Source organism: Phascolarctos cinereus, unplaced genomic scaffold (genome assembly GCF_003287225.1).
Source record: "Phascolarctos cinereus isolate Bilbo 61053 unplaced genomic scaffold, phaCin_HiC Scaffold_2;HRSCAF=192, whole genome shotgun sequence".
Lineage (NCBI taxonomy): Eukaryota > Metazoa > Chordata > Mammalia > Diprotodontia > Phascolarctidae > Phascolarctos > Phascolarctos cinereus.
In genome coordinates, this window is record NW_027555625.1 from 356,521,089 (window position 1) to 356,547,168 (window position 26,080).

The following is a 26,080-nucleotide window of genomic DNA, read 5'->3' on the forward strand; positions in this document are numbered from 1 at the left end:
AGTAGAAGTCTTATTTGTACTTAATTAGTTTAAGACAGACCTTATGTTATTAAGAAAAAAATAATAACTGACCCTATGTCCCTGTTTGAAAATTAAAGATGTAAAATTCACACACTGTAGAAATTCAAAAGCAGCATTTAATTATCAACATGTTGATTGGCATTAATGATCAATGAAGGTAGAAAAATTTATCATGACCAAATAATTAGAATTGACAACACATATAAATAGCTTTGCATTAATAAAAGTGAAAATTTTTCATTCCTACTGCAAGGTAAGTGGACCACAGATTCTGTCAGGATTTGAGAGGTCTCCTAATCTAATCTCCAAGGAGCCCCATAAAGAAATAATCTTTGCAATGTCCCTGAAAAAAAATCAATCAATAAGCATTTATTTAGCGGCTGCTGTATGCCAGGTTTTAACATTGAGGATGCAAGACAAAACTGAAACAGGCCCTACCTTCGAGACAACATGTATATAAATATGTGTAAGCTTTTTTTTTGGGTAGGACACTAACAATCATGGGGAATCAGGAAAGGATTCGCGTAGTAGGCGTCACTTGGATAGAAAGGAAACAAGGGGTTTTAAATGATGGAAGTGAGGAATGAATTCCAGGCATGGAAACAGCCAGTTGGAAGTTGCAGGAACAGAAAATATCTGTAAGGTGCAAGATCAGTTTGGCCAGATTGTAGTATATAGAAAGGAGAAAAATGTAAAAGGCTAGAAAGGTAGATCGGAATCAGACTCTGAAACACTTTAAAGGCTAAAAAGAGAAGGTTCTAATTTGGTACTACAGGTACTAGGAAGCCACGGGAGTTTACTGAATAGGGGAATGACATAGTCATACTTGCTTTTCAGGAAAATCACTTTGGTAGCTATGTGGAGGACGGATGGAAGAAGGGAGAGGCTTGTGGTCAGGAGAACAATTAGGAAGCTATTATAGGCAAAGGGACAAGGGCCTAAACTAAGGTAGTGGCTATGTGAACCTAGAAATATGAATAGATACAGGACTTATTGTGGTGGTAGAAACCCCTTTCCTAAAGAGTACAGTCCCTGGCTCTCTACCCCAACTCCTGTCTTTATACTAGACAATTTCAACACACAAACTAATGTTCCCTCAAACACATTCACCTCCTGATTCTTCAATCTTCTCAACTCTTATACCCTATTTCTCTACTCTACCTCAGTCACGCCCTAGATCTTGCCATGACTCATAAGGGTTCTAACTTCAGTGATCAAAATGTCTAAAATCTCTTTATCCCAGTCCATATCCTCCTGTCATTCCATCTCTCCCTATCCATCTTCCCTCCTAAACTTATTCTTTGTCCTCACCAGGACCTCCAGACCTTCTATCCTTAAGTACTCTTCCAGACCATCACCCTTGAGCTAACCTAACCTTCTTCTCTTCCCAATGTCAATCTCACATTTAATCAGCTCAACTCTACTTTGTCTTCTACTCTCAAATTCCTTGCTCCCATCCTTGCTCACATCTTGCCAAACCCCAATCATGGACTACTTTTACCATCTAGCTCCTCGACTCCCATTCCCACTGCTGAAAAAACTGAGAGAAATCACGCAGCTGAATCAAGTGGGTCCACTTCAACATTATGGTATCTAATCTCAACTGAGCACTCACTAGAGCAAAACAATCGTTACACTCATTGTTAACTGCTTCTCCATCATATTCTCCACAGAGGCTGTTCCAAATAGCTTCTCTTCTCCTATTTAATTTTCTCCCTACTCCCTCTTAGCTGAGGGCATATCTCACACTTTACTGAAAAAACTGAAACCATTTGTCATTAACTCCTCTATATTTCAAAATCCCTAACATCATCCCTCAATTTTAGTCCAGTGTGGCTAATGCATATACACATGTACCCTTGATCCCAATCTAGTACTGAACACAGTACCTGGCACTTAATAAATGTTTACCGCTTGATCCCCTCTCCTGTTCTCACGATCACTATAACTTACTCTCTAATCTCCAATCTCTATTTGATTCCTCTTCTGCTTCCTACAAACTCAAGATATTATCCTTTATCTCTCCTCCACTTAGCCAAATTCCTTGAAAAAGCTGTCCATTCTTATTGTCTCCATTTTTCTCTTCCTACTTACTTCTGAAGCCTTTGCAAAATTATTTCCATCCTCATCACTCAACTGAAACATTGCTCTCTCCAAAGTTACTAAAGATCTCTTCATCTGGCAATCGATTCTTAATTGCCTAATCTGATGGCTTTTTCTTAATCCTCATCCTTCCAGACTTCCTTTGCATTTGACTAGGCTGACCATCTTTTCCCTGCAGAATAGTCTCTATTCACTGAATTTTCATGACCCTGCCCTCTCTCAGTTCTCCTATCTGCCTGTTTTTTTTCCCTCAGTCTCTTCTGCTGATTCATCATCTATATCAAGCTGCCTAGCCATGGCTGGCCCTCCAGGTTCTGTGCCAGGCCCTATTCTCTTCTTTCTGTGTCTATCACTTGGTGACCTCATCAGTTCCCATGAGTTTAATTATACAGATAACGCCCAAATTCATACACCTAGTTCTAATCTCAAGCATACCTCAAATTTCCTGTTGGATATTTTGAACTGGATGCCCTATAGGCGTCTCAACCTCAAAATGTCCAAAACTGAACTCATTATGTTTCCCTGAAAGCCCACCCCTCTTCAGAATTTCTCTATTTCTGCTTTAAGGCACCATCATCTTTCCAGCCACCCAGGTTCACGACGGCAGCATTATCCCTGAGAGGGAGCTAGTTGGTGTAGCAAACACAGGGCTAGACCTAGAGTCAGGAAGACCTGAATGTGAATCCTCCTCTGGATACTCACTAGCTGTCTGACCCTGGACAAATCACCTAACCTAAGTCTCAGTTTTCTTAATAGAAAAATAATAGCAACAATTGAGACAATAATAGAAACTACAGGGTTGATGTGAGGATCAAATGATATAGTATATATAAGTGCTGTGCTAACACTAAAGTAGTATGCAAATGCTAGCTATTACTATCATTAATGATCCTTGATTCCTCACTTTGCCTCATCCTGCATATACAAATTTGTTGCCAAATCTCATCATTTCTACCTCTACAATATTTCTTTTTTAAAAAAGTAATTATTTTTAGTTTAACATTCACTTCCGTAAGATTTTGAGTTTTAAATTTTCTCCCCTTCCACCTCCTCTTCCCTTCCCCCAATGGTGTGCGATCTGATATACATTCATATTAAGCGTATTGTCCCATTAGTCATGATGTAAAAAAGAATTAGAACTAATGGGAGAAACCATGAGAATGAAGCAATAAAACAAAACAACAAAAGAAAAGTAGAAGTAAATAGCATGCTTCCATCTGAATTCAGACTCCCCAGTTCTTTCTCTGGATGGGGACAGCATTTTCTATCACAAGTCTTTTGGAGTTGTCTGAGATCCTTGCATTGCTGAGAAGAGCCAAGTCTATCAAAGTCTGTCATCATACAATGTGGCCGTTACTGTGCTGTACGATATTTGCTGCAAGTGTCAGCATGTAGAAAGTAGAAATAAACCAATCAATACTTTCCTTGCTGTGTAAAGAAAGACTTCCTGCAACAAGAGAATCAGGAACTGCCTTAAAAGACTGGAAAGATATAATCTAGCAAAGGCGACAGAGGTGTTTTTAGGAAAGGGAATGTACCAGAGTTTAAAATGTTCTGGACTCAGAGTCAGGAGATGTGAGTTCAAAGCCTAGCTCTGACACTTGCTAGCTAGTTGTATCATCAAAATCAAATCACAACTTCCATCTTTAAAATAAAGATAACAAAACGTATGCTACCTACCTTAAAGCACATTGTTGTGAAGAAAATATTTAGTACAATGCATGGCACATAGTAAGTGCCTAATAAATGCTTGCAGATTGATCATAAATCACAAAATGTCATGCAGGGCGTGGAACCTGCAGCCTCAAGGCCACATGAGGCCACAGACAGTTTGGATTCAGTCAAAGGGCCACACTTGAGTACTTAAAAGGCCACAGGTTTCCCACCCCTTTGTTATAGAAATATGAACTATTTTTATTAATGTAATTTAATATTTCTCATGTCTATAGGAATAGACAAAGCTTCATTTTAATCAAATGTAACCATTTGACTTCTTTATTTAAAATTTCAGTTAAAATTTTAGCATAGTCATTTTCCAGTACAGTGCTTAGTAATCTATGGCTATTTAGCCATAGATTTGATGAGAAAGGCTTGTTGGATAATGAAAAACAAAATCCTAACCATTGATACAGACCTGACATTGAGTAGTGGGAAGAAACATGGACTGGGAGTGAGGAGACCGGGGTTCCAGTACTGATTCAGCCATATTAGCTGTCTGACCTTGGACAAGTTATGTTCCTTCTATTGGCCTTGGTTTTCTCATCTCTACAATGAGAAAGGATGGGGCTGTAAGGGCCCTTCAGAATCTAAAAGTTCTATGACTTTACCACATTGGCATCAAGTTAACTACAAGTAAGGAATGCTCTCTCAAATCACTGTTGGAAATATGTGAGGCATAACTAACACTGTGGCTCCAGTCTACTCTTCAGGCTTACTGACGCTATCTGCCTTCACAAACTCCCTCTAGCCAAATGCCCTTCTGCTTCCAGCCTCTGCCTTTGAAGAGGCTGTTCTTCATGCCTGGCATGCCCTCCTTTCCCCTCTATCATGAAGGCTATCTATTAATACAAGTAGGGGCTGCAGATAGCGCCCATACTGATGAGATCATGGCCCATTTGTCGGAATAAGCATTCATTATGCAAATGTGGCACCCTTCCTCTTGCCAAGAAGGTTGGGACACTACAGATGAAGCCCTTCTGCTTCAGCCAGAAGTCATACCAGCTTCTGACTCCTTGACTCCCCTGAGAAATTTGCTCTAACCTGGGGACTCTGTGGAAGTGAGTTGACTCATAGACCAGCTGAAGTCTGGGAAGCTGAACAAGTAATGGAAGAGAGAGAGAGAGAGAGAGAGAGGGAGAGGGAGAGAGAGAGAGGGAGAGGGGGAGAGGAGAGAGAGAGGAGAGAGAGAGAGAGAGAGAGAGAGAGAGAGAGAGAGAGAGAGAGAGAGAGAGAGAGAGAGAGACAGAGAGGAAGGCTGCCGTTACCAGTACCTAGCCATGGAGGCAAGAGGCCTGTCCAGGCAGATGCTGCTTTGCTGAATCTATCCAGAGGGCAGATTGAAAACCAATGACTCCTACCTTTCTCTTGTTCCCTTTTACGTCTTTTTCCTTCTTGGGAATGTTTGTATCTATTGCCAAAACTTATCTCTATTTCCTAAAATTTTATTTATATTCCTACTTACTTTGTCTTTTAAGCCAGTTTGAAATGATGAACATGTTTAATCATTGCATTGCAAACCTACATGTATCACTACACAAATACAAAAAGAGAGACAATAAGGGAGCACTAAGGAGGGAAGAGAAATAGATTTTACAACTGGGATATATTTTGCCACAGAAATTCTCTGGGTAGGGGTTCAGAATTGAAGAAAGAGAATTACTGATTAACTTTTTATAACCTCCCAGAGCAAGGAGAGAAGAAGATTTAATTTGGAACCTTTCTCTTTAGGCAACAAATAAGCATTTTGGCTAGGGAAGGCTACAATGGCTTTGCTGACACAGGAGATGGGGCCTTTGGCCCCATTATTCCCTGAGGCCTGATCTGAAAGGAAAATCACTCCTTCTGACTGGAGAAGCTGAGGGAATGGCTGCAGGAAAGTCAAAGTAGAGGGGAGGAGCCAAGGAGTAAGCTGGGAGAAATAGCTTGATCCACACAACGGTGGTGGCCACAGGGAATGACAATCCTTCTTACCAGCAGAGCGAAGCAGCACACCATCACCACAACACAGCCAGACAACCCAAGTAAGCCAGGTACTATGGCAACAAGTAAAATACATAGTTCTTTACCCCATGGTAGTCATAGGTGACAACAGTTTGCCTATTCAGTGAGAAGCGGACCTACTTTACTGCCAAGTCAGTAACAAGTGATCAGTTGTCCCCAGGTTCATTAATGGCCACATGAAGAAGACTAGCTAGAAAGTTCCCTAAGAGTTATTTAGCAAATATAAGATAGATACATGTTCATCTTTGTAGATTAGCCACAAGAAAGCCTTTTCATAATTCCACAATGAGATCTCCCTTCACCATTAGCACTCCGTACTCCTGACCTAAATTTTTAGCTAGGTAGAAATCCTTAAGGGAAAAGGGGGGGGGGAAGGAAAAAGGGAAAAGATTATGTGATAATTAGGAGCATTTTAAGAGTATTTCTTTTGAGTAATAACAGTGCTTCATATGTTGCATGGCAGCTGGTGAGATATCCCGCTATCATACACCCAATCCAACAAAGCTGTGTTGCCTTGTGGTGGCTGAGTTCCAAGGCTTCATTGCCTGGGAAATGTATATCGCCTTTTAATGTTTTTAGACTACCTCATGGGTAATGCTGATGAAAAGAATCTGGCACACTGGAAGCCAAAATAGAAATTAATTCTCACCCAATCACAAAATCATTTCAAGAGACAATATTCCACTCACACAAGAAAAGCAAATGAACAGATAACTGTCTCAAATAGACATATTCCTCATAAAAACAATCTTCCAAGGATCGTTTGCTAAGTAATAAGAATATCCAAAGCCAATATAGAGGCTGACTACAACAGAGGACCTAACTTGTTCAAATAAAGGCAAACCCTAGAAAAGCTAAAAGTCACCAGGGCAGGCGAATATGTAAAAAGGAGAAAAGAAGTACTGTTTGAGTTTTATCAAGAATCCTAAAAATCTTCTTACTGGGAGATTTTTATCTTTGCATTTACTATATTAGGAAAGAAAATTATAGAGAAAAAATACTCTAACATCCTAAAACTTACAATAGTCTAAAGTGAATTCAACAAACATTTATTTTCCAATTCTAATTTCTAGCTAAATCATAGGTTGAGATAAACTTCACCTTGAGAATGGGAGAAAAACATGCACAAAACATGAAATGCCCAATGGATAACTAATTTAGATCCCAAGAAAGAGATTTCCCCCTTTTCTTTCAAGGTATATCCATTACTTTAGCTGTTTTGCAAGAGATCTCTTTAGTATATTCCTGAACTTATTCTTTCAATAATCTATTGGCAAGTACAGATAGCACCACAATAGTCCTATTGTGATGCTACAAAATGAGAGAGAAATGAGCCTGGATTCTCTAAGATTGTGCTGTGTCTATTGGGTGGAAGCTTTGGTAAATTCCACCATGCTAAAGGAGTTTTGAGTACAGTCGAGTGACAAACTGACTATGCGGAAGGCAGGTCTAGTTAAGTAAAAAGAAGTTTAGCATCCGAAGGCTGGCCACATGGTAATGAATTGCCAAGGCAATGCATAAAACAAAGGAAAATATAAAATGTCTCCCAGTCCTATGCGGGTCTCATGTTTCTTTACTGACAGTAGAATGATGGAAAAGGAGGCGGAGGATGCTAAGAATCACAGGTATTTTGACTATTAACATTAACTTGGCACACTATATATGAGATCCTTCTTCAATACTCAATAAACAGACGTCCTATATTACTGCAGGAAATGAACCATTTCAATCACGATACCCTTGCCAAAAATAAAATCAGAAGAACCATGTATTTGGAAATAGAAGAGATTTTGGAGACCATTTACTATAACCATCTCATTCTACAAATGAAGAAACTGAGGCCCAGAAAAGCTGCCTGATATTAAATAAGAACTAAGTAGAAAAGCAAAGTTTCAAAGTCAAATCTTTTGATTCCAAATCCATAAGGAAGTTGCAGCTAACCAGAAGAGCTCACAGGTTCTCCCTGAAGAGGCAAAAAAGAAATACCATTTAATTGGACATTGGTCATCTTGTGCTGCCATTTTTTTCCAGAAAAAAAGTCGGAAAGTATTGGACATGGCAAGCACCAAAAAATGTTTTAAAAGACTACACACTAAGACATCAATATGAAAAAGCAGTCACATAGTTCAGTGGTTGTTGATGTCTTCTCTTGTCTTTTTGTACCTTTCATATTCTAGGGTTATCAATAACTTGTTTTGAATATCTCAGGTTCAAACTAGGGGCAGCTAGGTGATGCAGTGGATAGAGCACCAGGACTGGAGTCAGGAAGATTTGAGTTCAAATCTGGACTCAGACACTTACTGGCTGTTTGACCCTAGGCAAGTCAGTTAACCCTGTTTACTTCAGTTTCCTCATCTGTAAAATGGGCCAGAGAAGGAAATGGCAAAACACTCCAGTATCTTTGCCAAGAAAACTCCAAGTGGGGTCATGAAGGGTTGGACACAACTGAACAACAACAAAGGTATAGTCTTAAATTTTTTTTGTTGCCTGCCATGTCCAGTACTTTCTCATAAAGAATGTCCTATATACATCTTGAAGGTATCCTTGACAAAAATATTAGGACAAGAAATTCATCTGCAAAATTTTCTATAGCAGATCACATTTTCCTACTCACTTGATTGACTAAAAAGTATCTATATATATATATAGATAGATAGATAGATAGATAGATAGATAGCTATAGATATATATAATATATATATGTATGTATGTATGTTTGTATAAAGTACAGTTCCTGACACAGTAGGCACTTAATAAATGTTTATTGATAGGCTGATTTTAAAAATTGACATACAGAAAAGGGAGGTTCTCCTAAATCTGTGACCCTCCAACAAGGTGTTTCCAATCATATAGTATCATCATGCAAGATTCTTTGATGGGTATATAATAAGAGGTAACTTTGTTCAGTGACCCTGTCTGTGTAGTAATGTCAAAGAAACATCAAACAGAATTGTATATTCACCAAGGTATTCACTACTATCATGGAGGCTATCTAGCGTATAGTCCAAATGGAAGAGGAATTCCTTATGCATGGTGGTGTCTTCCAGATGCTTTTGTTTGCTGATAATATTGTGCTGACACAAGGCATTACAGAGATCCTTTAATAAGATCCACAACCACTTAAAAGAATTTGATCAACATAGGAATTTGATATAGGAAAAACCAAATGAATAAAGAATGTTTTTGTTCAAATATTCTAGGTATGTAAGGTACACAGGTAAATAGACGGCCCATTGAACTAGTTAATCAATACATCTATCTTAGACAAATATCGTTCTTCCTAATTTCCCTATTACTGTGGACGGTACCACTATCTTCATAGTTGCCTAGGCTTACGCTGGGTATCACCTTCAAATCCTCATTCTCACTATCCCCTACCCTATCCAATCCCTCGTCAGGTTCTGTTGATTCTATCTTTCTCTTTCTCTGAACATGTCTTGTCTTCTCTCCTCTGACACTGCCACTACCTTAGTCCAGGGCTTCTTTACCTCATAACTGGACTACGGCAATAGCCTTTTGGTTGATATCCTGCCTCAAGTCTCTGTACTCTGGTCCATCCTTGACTCAGCTGTCAAATTAATGTTCCTAAAGTGCGGGTCTGATCTGAACATATGACTTCACTATTCAATCAACACTATTGACTCCAATATTAAATAAAAAATCCTGTTTTCTCAATCCTCAACCTTTTGACTTCTTTCTACCCTCCGATTCTGTCCATCATTCTCTTTCCTTGATATTCTCTTCACTCTAAGTTTCATGACACTGCTCTGCCCTGATTCTCCTCCTATCTGTCTGACCACTCCTCTGTCTCCTCTGCTCACTAATCATGGGTCTCCCCTCAAGGCTCTGTCCTGGGCCCTCTTTTCTCTCTATACTACTTCAGTTAGGGATCTCATTGGCTCCCATAGTTTCGATTCTCATCTTTATGCCAGTGACTCTAAGATCTACTAGTTAGCCCTAACCTCTCTGGTGACTTCCAGTCTCTTAATTCCAATTGCTCATTACGTATCTAGAACCGGAGATCCTGTAGACATGCAAACTCAACATGTTTAACAAACTGAACTCATTATCATTCTCCCTTACCCAACCCTCCTCTTTTCCCAGCTTCCCTATGACAGTAGATAGTACCACTATCCTCTCAGTAACTCAGGCTCACAATCTAGCTGTCATCCTCTCTCACCTCCTATATCCAAGTGCTGTTGATTCTACCTTTTTAACATCTCTGCTATCTGCCCCTTTCTTTCCTCAGACATTGCTACCACTCTGGTACAGGCCCTAATCACCTCACACCTGGACAATTGCCTTTGGGTGATCTCCCTGCTTCAAGTCACTCCTTTCTCCAGTCTGTCTTCCACCAAGCTATCAAATTAATCAAATTAATAGATCAGACCATATCACACCCCTCTTCTCCCTTTCAATAAATTCTACTGACTTCCTGTTGCTTCCAGGATCAAAAAGAAAATCCTTGCTTTGCCATTTAAAGCCCTCTATAACATGATCCTTTCCTGCCTTTCCAGTATTCTTACACCTTACTTCCCTCCATATACTCTGCGACCAGTGATACAGGCCCTTTTGCTGTTTCTTGGACAAAATACTCCATCTCTGGACTCCGGGCATTTTTTACTGTCTGTCTCTCATTCCTAGAATTCTCTGCCTCCTCATTTACATCTTCTGGCTTCCCTGGCTTCCTTCAAGTCCCAGCTAAAATTATATCTTCTATAAGAAGCCTTTCTCAATGCCTCCTGATGTTAGTGGCCTTCCTTCTATTGACTGTCTCCAATTTATCTCGTTTATATCTTGTTTGTATGTAGTTGTTTGCATGTTGTCTCTCCCATTAGATCGTGAGCTCCTGGAGGGCCAGAACTGGGTTTGGGTTTTTTTTGCCTTTGTTTTCATCCTCAGTGCTTAGCATATAACCTAGCACATAGTGGGTGCTTAATAAATGCTTCATGACTTGACATTGTAGCAGTTGTTCATTAAAAATTCAATTACGAAACAGAATACTTAAATAAGCCTATCTTAGAAAAAGAAATTGAACAAGTCATCAATGAGTTTCCTAAGAACAAACCCCCAGGGTCAGATGGATCCCCAATTCTTCCAAACTTCTAAAGAATACTTAATTCCAAAAGTATATCAACTATCTGGAAAAAAAGCAAATTCCTTTTATGACACAAATATGGTTCTGATACTTAAACCAGGGAGGGCAAAAACAGAGAAAGAAAACCATAGACCAATTTCCCTAATGAACGCTGATATAATTTAAATGAATTTAAATAAAATGCAAGTAAGGAGATTACAGCAATATATTACAAAGATCATATATTATTACCAGGTGGGATTTATATCAGGAATGCAGGACTGGTTCAATGTTAGGAACATTATCAGCATAACTAACTAAATCAATAACAAAAACAACAAAAATCCTGATTATCTCAATTGATGCAGAAAAGGCTTTTGACAAAATACAATGCTTATTCCTATTAAAAACACTGGAAAGCATTGGAATAAGTGGAGTTTTCCTTAAAATGATGAGTAGTATTGATCATCAGCAAGCATTATCTGTTATGGGGATAAGCTAGATGCCTCCCCAATACAATCAGAAGTGAAGCAAGGATGCCCATTATCATCGCTATTATTCAATATTGAACTAGAAATGCTAGCTATAGCAATAAAAGAAGAAAAAAATTGACGTCATTAGAATAAGCATTGAGGAAACAAAACGATCACTCTTTGCAGATGACGTGCTGGTATGCTTAGAGAATCCTAGAAGATCAACTAAAAAACTATTTGAAACAATTAAGAACCCTTGCAAAGTTGCAGGATATAAAATAAACCCACATAAATCATCAGTATTTCTACATATTACCAACAAAGTCCAGCAGCAAGAGATAGAAAGAGAATAACTGCAGACAATATAAAATACTTGGGAGTCTACCAATAAGACAAACCCAAGAACTATATCAACACAATGACAAAATACTTTTCATACAAATAAAGACAAATCTAAAAAATTGGAGAAATATTAACTGCTCACAGGTGGGCTGAGCCAACATAATAAAAATGACAATTCTACCTAAATTAATTTGCTTATCAATTTACTAATCAAACTACCAAAAATTATTTTATAGAGCTAGAAAAAATAATAACAAAATTCATATGGAAGAACAAAAGGTCAAGGATACCAAGGGAATTAATGAAAAAAATGTGAAGGAAGGTGGTCTAGTCATACCAGATCTCAAACTATGTTACAAAGCAGTAATTATCAAAACAATTTGGTGCTGTCTAAGAAAGGGAGTGGTGGAGTAGTGGAATAGATTAGGTACATGATTTCAAATGTATAACATTTCTTGCCTTCTCAATGGGTAGGGGAGCATTAGGAAGCAGGGAGAGAATTTGGAACTCAAAATTTTAACAAAGCAATGTTAAAAATAAATAAATAATATGTTCATTTTAAAGAATAAACAAAAAAGGGGGAAATTCAGTTAGATAAGTATCAAGCATTTATCACGTATAGAGACAGCACCATGCCAAGTGCTGGAGGAGATACAAAGTTTAGATACATGTATGACTAGAAAAGGTCAGAATGTGGAGGGCTTTAAGCATGTTACCCTAGAGATAAGAGGTACCTAAAAATTCTTTTTGAATAGGAGGTAACATGGTCAGATCTATCCTTTAGGCATATCAATTTGGTAGCTACATAGCAGATGGAACTGAAAAGGGAAAGGACTGTAGGCAGGAAGATAAATTAGGAGGTCAAGGTAATGAAGACCTGAATTAGGGTAAGGGCTGTGTGAGAGGAGAGAAGGGGTAATATGAGAGTAACCGACAGGATTTGGCAACTGTTTGGATATGGGGCTTAATTGAGGGAAACAGAAGGGTCAAGAATGAATCCAAGGTTGTGAACTTTAGTGTCTGGAAGGATGGTAGTGCCCTCAAGTTAAAAGACATTTATTACTAGGTTCCAAGTACTATGCAGAGTCCTGAGAACACAAATACAAGTACAAAGGAAAAGAGTCCCTCATTTAAGAAGCTTACATTTTAATGGGAGAAGAAAACACATAAAAGGAAACTGAAAAGTTGGGAAGGTGGGGTTGAGGGAGAAAAGGGAGATGGTGGAGAAAGAGGTCTGGAGAGTTAGGAGTAGAGTCCAGAGAGGTATAAAGGAATAAATATGGATGGCCTGGGCACTTTTCTTAAAATGGAGGCTCAGAAAGGAACTGACTAATCATAAGAAGGAACCAGAAGGACAAAAGAATCTTCTAGAGTGAGAAGTTATTTTGGAGAAGTGATGGATTTTGGTGAAAATAGAATTAATTCCATCACCCTTGGCCCTTCATTACTCTGCCAGCAACATTTCTGCCTTCTAGCCCTGGAACTTCCCTCAGTGCCTGGGACCTTCTTCCCCTAGAACATCCTTCCACTACCACTTCTCTTCTACCCTTAGTGAATTTCTTTCCAAGGGCCTCCATTTTGGGGAGAGGTCCAGGCTGACCAAGCGTCATTCCCTTTACAGCTACGCTTCTGCCTCTCCATGCCCAAAGACTCTGCCAATATTCCCCTATAAGGGGCTAACATCCCTTCACCCTCTGCTTTTCAGATTCTTTTTATGTGTTATCTTCCCACATTAGAATATAAGCTCCTTACGCGTAGGAATTCTCATTCTCTCCCTCTCCCACCCCCACTCTCAAATTGTGTCCATAGAACTCTGCCCTAATTAAATGGGGGGGGGGGAGAAAATACTATACAAACACAGAAAACAATGATACAAAGCACTATATATGTACTTGGTTTTTTTAAATTTCAAAATAGGGCAAAAGTTCAATCTTATCAGCCCAAAGAAAATCTTTATTTAAGTATGCTTTTGAAAAGAATAACACAATACCTCAGAAGAGGCATTGTAACCAACTAAGAAATAGACGAAAGGAAAAAATAGATTTTAAATCTCTTTCAAAGATTCAAAAAGCTACATGGTAGAATAGTGCATCAACCTAATAACTGGTGTAAAGTCATAAAAAGAGGAACAATTATTGAGATAAATATGCCCATGGAATTATTTCAAGATGTGCCCAGATAGAATTACTAGCCAACAGCAGAAGATTAGGATCTCAGAAGGACCTTCTGGAAAAATAATTCCTGATGGAAGAACCAATTTTTCAGTCACAGTTGAAGGAATGGTGGGTTGTGAAATACCTTGTAGGTACTTAGTGGGTATTCAGCAACTATTCATTGACAGCGATTAGTCTAGAAAACCTTTTTTTTCCTCATTCTTGTATTTATTCATTGGACTCCGATGTCAGGTAATTTTGTTTGTCCAAGTTCAACTGTAAAGCCATACACATAGTTTAATAACTGTTTCAATATAAAAATTAATAACAGAGAGCAATAAAGAATTAGGTGGCAATGTAAAACAGCTTTGGGGGATGGTATCTTTAATTAAACGGAGTCAAGAGGGAGTAAGGGAGAAATTAACGACTTCCAAAAATTTTTTTCTAACTGCCTTTGGATATTTCCATTAGAGCTGAGTCATTCCCTGATTCACTATAAAGATAATTCAAGAGAGAGTAGATAGTTTTCCTCTGCAACCAAACACCACCAATCTCCAGCCACTGTAGTGGTGGGCATAAATATTTGTTATATTTGTAAAGATAACATGGACTACCCTTCTAACTTTTTTGCAGTTCTCTAAAACAAATGAAAATTGAGCAGAAGTTGTGATGCTAGTATACAAATTTTTCCTAAGCTATGTGTGGTTCTAAATTCTGACCTGTGGAAATATCTGATCACGTAGCCTTCATGTAAATTGCAAACTATGATTCATTCGTAGCTGCTTTCTGTGGGCACACATCAAAATGCTAATTGATGGCCAGGAGTGGCAGTTAGTCAGCTAGGCCTACATCACAGAAGCCTCCCAAAAGGTTTCATCTAAACGTAACTGAAACATATGGCAATATTTTAAAATTTAATAATGAGTTAAGTCTTACTGTTTGAGAATGTAGATTTAAAACTGGCAAAATCCTTTCACCAAAATTCTAGGCTTCCTTGATTCATGATGTCTTCTGGTATAAATTATTGAAATGATGAAATCTGCATGCTTAGTTGTACATTTTATTAATATAATATATGCAAATTAAGTCATGAGTTTTAAATGAGATGGAGGAAGAGGTAGCTTTAAGACACTTAAATATCAGAGTTTAACAATAACAATTGGGTGGATCCAGTTCAGAAAGCTATAATAAAACCCTTAAATTCAAACCTATGCTAATTTTCCAACAGTGCAGAATTTTCCAACACTGAATGAAAGCACATTTATTTAATTAAGAAATCAGGCCTAGGATCACTTAAGAATAATTACAACTCACATTATATAGTTTTTTTATGGTTTTCTAGACATTGTATCATCTGATCCTCTCAACAACTCCACGGGGAAGTATACTGCTATTCCCATTTTACAGATGGGGAAAATGAGGCTCAGAAAAGCAGAACGCTGGGGGCAGCTAGGTGGCGGAGTGGATAGAGCACCGGCCCTGGATTCAGGAGGACCTGAGTTCAAATCCGGCCTCAGACACATAACACTTACTAGCTGTGTGACCCTGGGCAAATCACTTAACCCCACTGCCTAACTCCCACCCAAAAAAAGAAAAGTAGAACGTCTTGCTCATTGTCACATTACTAGTCTGTAGAAGAGTAGAGCATAGAACACAACAAGCCATTTGAGTACTGGTCCTGGTTTCTAACCACCACGTCAAGGCTGCCTCCCTATTTCACAGCTATCTTCTATCAAGTCATACTAGCTGAAGGAGGCCTGCTTGAAGACAGGAGAAGTATAAGACTAGAACTACTCTGAGTTACAAATCAGGATATATGGAAACAATCACTTCTATGGATAAAGTGGTTATTCATAGTCATAATGAATAATGTGCTGATCAGGACCCAATATAATTTCTGGTATTTTCCTTTTCACAATCTTTATTTTGCAATTCATTTTGCGTGTTACTATATAACTTAGTTATCATAAGAGTTCAAAGACTTATATAGACAACTGAAAGGGCGAGTGAGAGGCATACGGTGTTTTTAAATGGATTGTAGTATATGATCAACAATGACTTGCTTGCAAAGGGGATATTATTCATGCAGTATACGGTTAGAAAAGGAGTTGGGCCAGCTGTGTAGTAAAAATGAAAGATAAGAGAGTAGCTCGAATGCTACATTGGTATTTAACTGCCTATTGAGAGACCAAGAAGAAAGCCTCCATCATTTCTGAATTTGGATTTATGGAAGGGCATGGAAAAGAACAGCACAGGGATGAAAAGAAATGGATATACTGCAACATACACCAATGGAAAGATTCTCATCAGTGAGTTCACAGGTCACTTAAGTATTATTATTATTTTTATTATATCATAAAACTATTTATTTTAATTTCATTACATTTTAAGTGGGAGTTTATTACTCCTACAATCCATGTATTCCACCAAAAGAATATATAACAAATTTTATTATCAGAGAGTACAGGAAAGTCATTTTTATAGAATTTTACCTTCCATATAACTACTCCTAATACTCTTCTCCATATATTGTTTTGTTTCTGCCCCTTTTTTGTACTTGTGATGTATTATTTTGTATTATAGTAAGTCATTTATGCATAAAATCCTAGAGCTGGAAAAAACCTTAAAGGTTATACTTGAGCAAAATTTTCCTCCCCAACACCCCAAATCAGTGTCATCCAACCACTTGAAAATCTCCAAAGATAAGGAACTCATCAGTTCTTAAGACATTCCATTTCACATTAGGACAGCTATGATTGTTAGGAGGTATTTTCTTATATCAAACCAAAATCTGTCTCTCTATAACTTCTACCAACTGCTCCTATTCTCCTTGGGTCAAGTAAATTGTGAATATATATCTTTTTCTATATTAGATCATGTCAAGCACTACATGTCACCTACACTTTGTATCTCCCCTACTGCCTAAGAACAGTGTTTTCTGCACATAACACGTTCTTAATAAATGTTTGCTGAATCAAACTATTGAAAGTATCACCTCTGTAATTTGAGGGATACCTGTATTTGCCAAGAAGCTATTGAGAACAGAAGTACAAGCAAGGATGCATTATGTGATTAAGACTACTGTTGGGGAGAGGAAGGGACTGACTCAATCCCTCCCACTCCATTTAAAGTAACTAAAAAGATACTCCAGCCCTGAACCTTTTATAAGTGGGAACACTTATATTGAATCAATCAATCAAGAGTGTTAAACTAGGTGTGAAAAGTCCTTAATCAATTTGGAAGGAATGAAAACTGATAGAAGAAATGAAAGGACACTACACAGGAAGTATATTGGGATTTATTGAGAAGACTTAGTCATATCTTATGGATCTGGGATAAAAAAGCACATCCATTTGGAACTCAGCATTCTCTAGTGGCAAGCCAGGCTAGAGGAGGGAGCTATTTGGAGGTGGGGGGAAGAAAGTCTATGACTCATCTTCCTGCTTGTCTGGAGGATGACCTGGTGAACCTCAGAAGGTAATGAGACTGTGGACTTCCCAAGGACATCTTAGCAGTGTCCCCAGAACATCTAATGATGAGGAGCCAAAGACATATTACACTTGCTGAGGAAAGGCAGCTACAGGACTCCACAAGCAGATCAGTAAAAAGCTACATCGTACCTAAGTGGAACTTCACACAGGCTCCATGAATGAAAAAGGGACTCCCAGCCTTGCTACATACAACATGTGCTCACTAAGCTTGAGCCCACTTCTTCACAGACTCTCCATGTACCTGTGAGAGAGGGCATGCCCCTGGTTCGGGGGAGTGTTTTGTACCAGCTGTTCTTACCATGCCACTGCAGCAAATATCCAGTTCTAATAGCTAATTAAGTCTGGCTACCTAATTGATATCAACTGATAATTAATGAAGGAAGCACATCAGTAGGGACTCATGAGCAAAATTACTAGAAGAAGAAAAACCCAAGCTCTGGGTTACTCGTAGATCTCTAAAGTGAGAGGCAGCCAGCTCTACTTTGGGGACCCACCCTCCCAGTGCAAGGGAAAATTAGGAGAGTGAGCCCAGAGAACGCATGACACTAGGAAATATTTAACGAAAAAAAAAAAAAGAGCTGGGAGTCATAAATATGTCCCTCTCCAAAAGAAAAAGAATAAAATTCCTTGGGGTCTATATAAACTGTTGATTAAATATTTCATAGACATGTTTACCTCCTGTTGCCAAGATGTGACAATGCTAAGAAATGTTTTTGTACTTTACCTCAATATGCAACTTGGCTGGAAATTAGAAACTGAAAATAAAAGTGCATCTACTAACCAAAGGATGTTCCAAGAACTGGAAACCCCGGGGAAAACCAAAAAAGGGAACAATCAGATAAACAAAACAAAATAAATGCTGCTGTCAACACAAAAGCATTACTGAACATGCTTCCTTAAGGTAGTGATTGTATGTAGGAATGCAGACTGAGAGAGGAGGCCAATGGGGATGTGAAGTGGCTAAAGGATAGGAATAAACAGGAGGAGGAAGCATAATTATACAGGTGTTCCCCCACCTTAAGAAAAGTCTCAGTGTGGAAAACCACACTGATAGAAATAAATTGGTTCTCAATCATTCTTGATTATTCTACTGAGAAGGAAACTACAGATTGCGCAAATGGAAGCAAATGGAAGACTTTTTTTTAACCAAACGTCTACAAAACATAACAAGATCTTACATGTGCATAGTACTTTACAATTAAAAAGAACTTTCTTATTCAGTTCTCACAATTCTGGGAGGTAAGTAGTATTATTATTTCCATGAAACATAAGGGTGGAAATGATTGTTATTCTCAAATATTTGAAGCACTCTCATGAGGAAGAGGGATTAGGCTGATCTACTTGACCCCAAAGGATATCACTAGAGTCAATGAATAGAAAGAAATGAAAGAGATGCAGTTTCAATTTTACATAAAGAATTTTTTCCCAAGTTACAGCTGTTCAAAAATGGAATGAATTGCCTGGCACATAGTGAGATACCAGTCACTGTACAGCTTCAAGTGGACAGTGGAAGATCACTTATGAGGGATATTGTAGAACAATCCTGTTTCAAAGCGGTTGAACTAGATGGCCTCTAAAGCTCCTTCCACTTCTGAGATTCTACGAATCTATGAAACTAAGTCTCAGCTGGTTACGATTCAAATGTAGTTGCTAGTAAATGGCAGAGCTACAATTCAAATATAGTCTTTGGATGCTAAATCTAGTGTATTCTCCACTTTGCCATGCCCCCTCTACAAAAACCCTTTAAACTACTCAGTGCCCTATCTTAAAAACAAACAGAAAACAACAAATATCTTTGTTCAATAAAAGACAGACAAAAACTTAACTATAATATATATGTTCACATATACATTTTTTAATTTTCAGAAAAACAAAAGCAGACATGAGGCTCAGAATGTATCCAATAAGCTTTTGATTTATAAGTTTAGGATTATTAAGAAGACTTCATTCGCTTATCTCTTCACTCATTACCTAATATTGTTGGAGCCCATTCTATGGGCAAAGCACCATATCAGGTGATATGAAGACTAGCAACAAGAAAGAAAGAGAGAGAGAGAGAGAGAGAGAGAGAGAGAGAGGAGAAGAGAGAGAGAGAGAGAGAGAGAGAGAGAGAGAGAGAGGAGAGAGAGAGAGAGAAAGAAAGAAAGAAAGAAAGAAAGAAAGAAAGAAAGAAGGAAGGAAAAGAAAAGACTAAGGCATAACTTTTGCTCACAAGAAGTTTATAACAGTGAATGGGATGAACTCTTCCATAAAACGGAAGCAGACAGCAGAATGGATTAAAAACCATAATCCTACACAATATGTTGTTTACAGGAAACACATTTGAAAAACAGTGACACATACAGGGTAAAGGTAAAAGGCTGGAGCAGAATATATTATGCTTCAGCTGAAGTAAAAAAAGCAGGGGTAGCATTCCTGATCTCAGACAAAGCAAGAGCAAAAATAGATCTAATCAAAAGAGATAAGGAAGGAAACTACATCCTGCTAAAAGGCACCACAGACAATGAAGTAATATCTTTGCTAAACATATATGCACCAAATGGTATAGCATCCAAATTCTTAGAGGAGAAGTTCAGGAAGTTACAGGAAGACAGCAAAACTATATAGTGGGGGACCTCAACCTCCCTCTCTCTGTACTAGATAAATCTAACCACAAAACAAACAAGAAAGAAGTTAAAGAGGTGAATAGAACATTAGAACAGTTAGGTATGATAGACTTCTGGAGAAAACTGAATGGGATAGAAAGGAATATACTTTTTCCTCAGCAGTACGTGGCACATACACAAAAACTGACCATGCACTAGGGCATAAAAACCTCACAATCCAATGCAGAAAGGCAGAAATATTAAATGCATCCTTTTCAGATCATGATGCAATAAAAATTATATGTAATAAAAGGCCAGGGAAAGATACACTAAGAAATAATTGGAATGTAAATAATCCAATCCTAAAAAATGATTGGGTCAAACAACAAATCATAGAAACAATAACTTCATTCAAAAGAATGACAATAATGAGACAACATACCAAAACTTATGGGATGCAGTGAAAGCAGTTCTTAGGGGAACTTTTATATCTCTAAATGCTTACATAAATAAAATAGAAAAAGAGGAGATCAATGAATTGAGCATACAACCACAAAAACCAGAAAAAGAACAAATTAAAAATCCTCAATTAAACACCAAATTAGAAATACTGAAAACCAAAGGAAAAATTAAGAATTAAAATTAAGAAAACTATTGAACTAATAAATAAAACTAACAGCTGGTTTTATGAAAAAACCAATAAAATAGATAAACCTTTGGTTAATTTAATTAAAAAAAGAAAGACGAAAACCAAATTACTAGTATCAAGAATGAAAAGGGCGAAGCTACCACCAAGGAAGAGGAAATTAAAACAATAATTAGAAAATTATTTTGCTCAACTATACGCCAACAAATTTCACAATCTTAGTGAAATGGATACATATTTACAAAAATATAAATTGCCCAGATTAACAGAACAGGAAGTAAAATACTTAAATAACTCCACCTCAGAAAAAGAAATTGAACAAGCCATTGATGAACTCCCTAGGAAAAAATCTCCGGGGCCAGATGGATTTACATGCGAATTCTATCAAACATTTAAAGAACAGTTAATTCCAATACTATATAGACTATCTGGGAAAATGGGTGAAGAACGAGTCTTACCAAATTCTTTTTATGATACAAATATGGTACTGATACCCAAACCAGGAAGAGTCAAAACAGAGAAAGAAAATTATAGACCAACTTCTCTAATGAATATAGATGCAAAAATTTTAAACAAAATACTAGCAAATAGATTACAGAAACTTATCACAAGAATAATACACTATGACCAGGTAGGATTTATACCAGGAATGCAGGGTTGGTTCATTAGGAAAACTATCAGCATAACTGAGCACATCAACACCAAAACCAACAGAAACCACATGATCATCTCAATAGATGCAGAAAAAGCTTCTGACAAAATACAACACCCATTCCTATTAAAAACACTAGAAAGCATAGGTATAAATGGAGTCTTCCTTAAAATAATAAATAGCATCTATATAAAACCTTCAGCAAGCATTATATGTAATGGGGACAAGCTAGAAGCATTTCCAATAAGATTGGGGGTGAAACAAGGATGTCCATTATCACCACTGTTACTCAATATTGTACTGGAAACCTTAGCTTTATCAATAAGAGAAGAAAAAGAAATTGAAGGCATTAGAATAGACAAAGAAGAAACAAAGCTATCACTCTTTGCAGATGACATGATGACATACTTAGAAAATCCTAGAGAATCAAGTAATAAACTACTTGAAATAATAAACAACTTGAGCAAAGTTGCAGGCTATAAAATAAACCCACATAAATCATTGGCATTTCTGTATATTACCAAGAAAGCCCAACAGCAAGAGATAGAAAGAGAAATCCCATTTAAACTTACTATGGACATTATAAAATATTTAGGAGTCTACCTCCCGAAACAAACCCAAGAACTCTATGATCACAATTGCAAAACACTTTTCACACAAATAAAATCAGATATAAATAATTGGAAAAACATCAGTTTCTCATGGGTAGGCCAAGCTAATATAATAAAAATGACAATCCTACCTAAGCTAATTTACTTATTCTGTGCCATACCAATCAAACTACCAAAAAATTATTTTATAGAGTTAGAAAAAATAATAACAAGATTCATTTGGAAGAACAAAAGGTCCAGAATATCAAAGGAACTAATGAAAAGAAATGCAGGGGAAGGTGGCCTAGCAATTCCAGATCTTAAATTGTATTATAAAGCAGCAATCATCAAAACAGCTTGGTACTGGCTAAGAAACAGAGTGGTGGATCAGTGGAATAGGTTAAATATGCAAGACACAGTAATCAATGACTATAGCAATCTATTATTTGATAAACCCAAAGACCCCAGCTTCTGGGACAAGAACCCACTCTTTGAAAAAAACTGCTGGGAAAACTGGAAAAGAGTATGGCAGAAACTAGGCATAGACCCAAATCTCACACCATTTACCAAAATAAAGTCAAAATGGGTTCAGGACTTAGACATAAAGGCTGATACCATAAGTAAACTGGGAGAACAAGGAATAGTTTATCTATCAGATCTATGGAGAACAGAAGAATTCATGACCAAACAGGAGATAGAGAACATTACAAAAAGCAAAATGGATCATTTTGATTACATTAAACTGAAAAGTTTTTGCACAAACAAAGTCAATGCAACTAAGAGTAGAAGGAAGGTAGAAAATTGGGAAAGAATTTTTACAACCAGTCTCTCTGATAAAGGCCTCATTTCTACAATATATAGAGAATTGAGACAAATTTATAAGACTACAAGCCATTCTCCAATTGATAAATGGTCAAAGGATATGAACAGCAGACAGTTCTCAGATGAAGAAATTAAAGCCATCTATAGTCATATGAAAAAATGCTCTAAATTATCATTGATTAGAGAAATGCAAATCAAAACAACTCTGAGGTACCACATCACAACCAGATTGGCCAACATAACAAAACAGGAAAATGATAAATATTGGAGAAGACATGGGAAAACTGGAACACTGATGCATTGTTGGTGGAGTTGTGAAATGATCTAACCATTTTAGAGAACAATTTGGAACTATGCCCAAAGGGCTATAAAAATGTGCATATCCTTTGATCCAGCTATAGCACTTCTAGGGCTATATCCCAAAGAGATTATACAAATGGGAAAGGACCCACATGCACAAAAATATTCATAGCAGCTCTTTTTGTGGTGGCAAAGAATTGGAAATTGAGAGGATGCCCATCAATTGGGGAATGGCTGAGCAAGCTGTGGTATGTGAATGTAATAGAATACTATTGTGCTATAAGAAATGATGAACAGGCTGACTTCAGAAAAACCTGAAAAGAGTTCTATGGTCTGATGCTGAGTGAAGTGAGCAGAACCATGAGGACTTTGTACACAATCACAGCCATGCTGTGCGATAACTAATATTGATAAACTTAACCCTTCTCAGCATTATGAGGATCTAAGAGATCTCCAGAGGCCCTGTGGTAAAAAATGCTGTCCCCATCCAAAGAAAGAACTATGGCAGTTGAATTGCTATCATTTTTTTCTCTTCTCTTGAATTTTTGGTTCCTCTTTCTGATGGTTCCTCCTATTGGTTTTAATTTTTACTTACGACTTCACTAATGTGAAAATATGTTTAATAGGCATGTAAATGTAGAGCCTATATGAGATTGTGCGTCGTCTTGGAGAGGGGGTTGGGGAGGAAGGGGGAGAAAATTTTTAAACTCAAAAGCATATGGAAGTGATTGTTGATAAATCAAAATAAATTAATAAAATTTTTTAAAAAGTTAAAAAAAACAGATCTGAAATACGAATTCAACTTTTAATTATTATTCCTAGCCCTCTCCTATGGCTAAAATAACACATGTTATGATCAAAATATTTTTGAATCTCATTAAATACATACAATTGAGGATGTACTTTTTTTCAAATAGATTTGAAATAAAGTAAAAAAACAAACAAACAAAAAAGAAGTTTATAACAAATCGGCACACTTACTTATCTCAGAAGGGAAGAAAACAGGTTGGAGCGATACAGTGAAAAGGTGCTAAATGTGCTATCAGAGGATCCAGAGTCAAGTCCTGACTCTGCCACTTGCTACCTGTATGACTGTGAACAAATCGCTTAATGTCTCCAGGCTTCCTTGCCTTTCCTGTAAAATGAGAGACTTGAACTGGATGGCCTCCAAGGTCCCACATGGCTCTAAACCTGGGAGCTTGTGGCTTTCCTAGAAAGGAAGGGCAAGTTCAAATCAATGAGAGCAGATATGACAGAGACTCCGGGGGCCATCCAGCTTAACCCGTAGCTGAAAAAATAACACTCTCCATTACGACTTTCTAAAAGACAGACTTCAAAGATCATGGCATCGATCAACATTTACTGAATTCAATCCTGACACTGTCCAGAGGAGGTAATGGAGGTTTATTCAACCTGTCTAGGTTCATTCAGGGAGCTCCCCTGCTCATCACAAGCTGGACAGCACCGAGGGTGCAGTTTCTGGTCTGCTACTGGTTCTTCTCACTACTTCACAGGATCCCAAATCAGAGATTTAGAGCTAGAAGAAGGAACCAAAGGCCATCTAGTTACAACTCTCAATTTACAGGGGAGGAAACAAAGGCTGAAGAGGGTTAAGTCACTTGCCCAAGGCCACTCGGTTAGTAAACGTCAGAGGCACAAAAGCATTGGTTATTCTTGTTGTTCAGCTGTTTAGTCATGTCCAGCTCTTTGTAATCTCATATGAGTTTTCATGGTGAAGATACTAGAGTGGTTTGCCATTTTCTTCTCCAGTAGATTAAGGCAAACAGAGATTAAGTGACTTGCCCAGGGCCACACAGCAAGTAAGTGTCTGTGAGAGTGATTGATTGTGAGTGAGAGACTGAACTCAGGTCTTCCTGATTCCAGGTCCGGTGCCCTATCCACTGAGCTGCCTCAAAGTATTCGTATTTCATGAAAACAAAACAGGAAAACTTGAGAATTTCACTCTGTACCATTTTTAAGGAATTTAATTATTTTATGAAGTTAGATATGCTGTAATTTCTGGGGTTCATCTTTGTACTTATAACAGTATGGTGTAGAAAGAATACTGAGATATAAACAGACCTGGTTTCTAGTTCTGGTTCAACTGTGTGGATGAGGAAACTCACACAGTGTTTCTGGGTCTCAGTTTCCTCATCTATAAATGCCAAAGGTCAATTTAATTTGGTAAACATATATTAAATGTCTGTTCTGTGTATGAGATTGTCCTTGATGTAGAGGATACAACAATAAAAGTGAAAAAAATGGTACATTGTTAGCTTTTTGCTGGCAGAGACTAAGTAAAGTAGAAAGAAGATACACATATAAGTAACTACGATAAAAGTTAGAACATGACTAAGTTATAGGAGTGATCAGATACAGTGGCCTGAGAAATGTACGGAAGGAAGAATCATGGCTACTAGCATGGCAAAGGGAATCAGGGTATGCCTCAAGGAAGCAGTAACAGCTGAGTGATCCCTTTCCATCCCCAAAAGATGGGATTCTACAATGTTAAGGAGAATTCTGCAGCTAGTCAAAAAGCAAAATCTGATGACTAAATGTATACAACCTTCTGTTTAAAGATTTTTAAAAATCTACTTTCTTTACACATGTAATTTTTCTAATACATCAAATGCAAGTGTATATATTTTTTGCATATAACTTGGTTTTAGATTCAAAGGCATAACTTTATTATTTTAAAACCTATTGTTGGAGGACATGAGTTCAAACCTGGCCTCAGACACATGATACTTACTAGCTGTGTGACCTTAGGCAAGTCACTTAATCCCAACTGCCTCACCAAAAAAAAGAAAAAACAAAAAAACCCTATTGTACATCCATCTAAATATTCAAACATGATACTTCAGTTCTTCATTTCAGGTACAAAGTGCTATTTAACCATCAAGAATAGAAATTAACTGTGCACTGACTTATGGTTTATGACAGTGTTTCCAAATTGCAATGAAATATTCTTTATACTGCAGTGCTAATTAGAGTGTCTAAAGAATGATAAATTATTTTGTTTTTCAAACTCTTGGAAAAATTATGTTAGGAAGCAAACATTTCAGTAAACTAAAGGACCCAGTATGCTCCCAAAGCACTTCTTTA

At 37.5% G+C, this 26,080-nt stretch overlaps 1 protein-coding gene across 6 annotated transcripts in view; it reads right to left on the minus strand.

Annotated features, from left to right (window-relative positions):
* The window catches only part of TRAF3 (TNF receptor associated factor 3), a 164,374-nt gene that overhangs the window by 56,651 nt on the left and 81,643 nt on the right, over positions 1-26,080 (minus strand). The gene's annotated exons all lie outside the window — the stretch shown is intronic.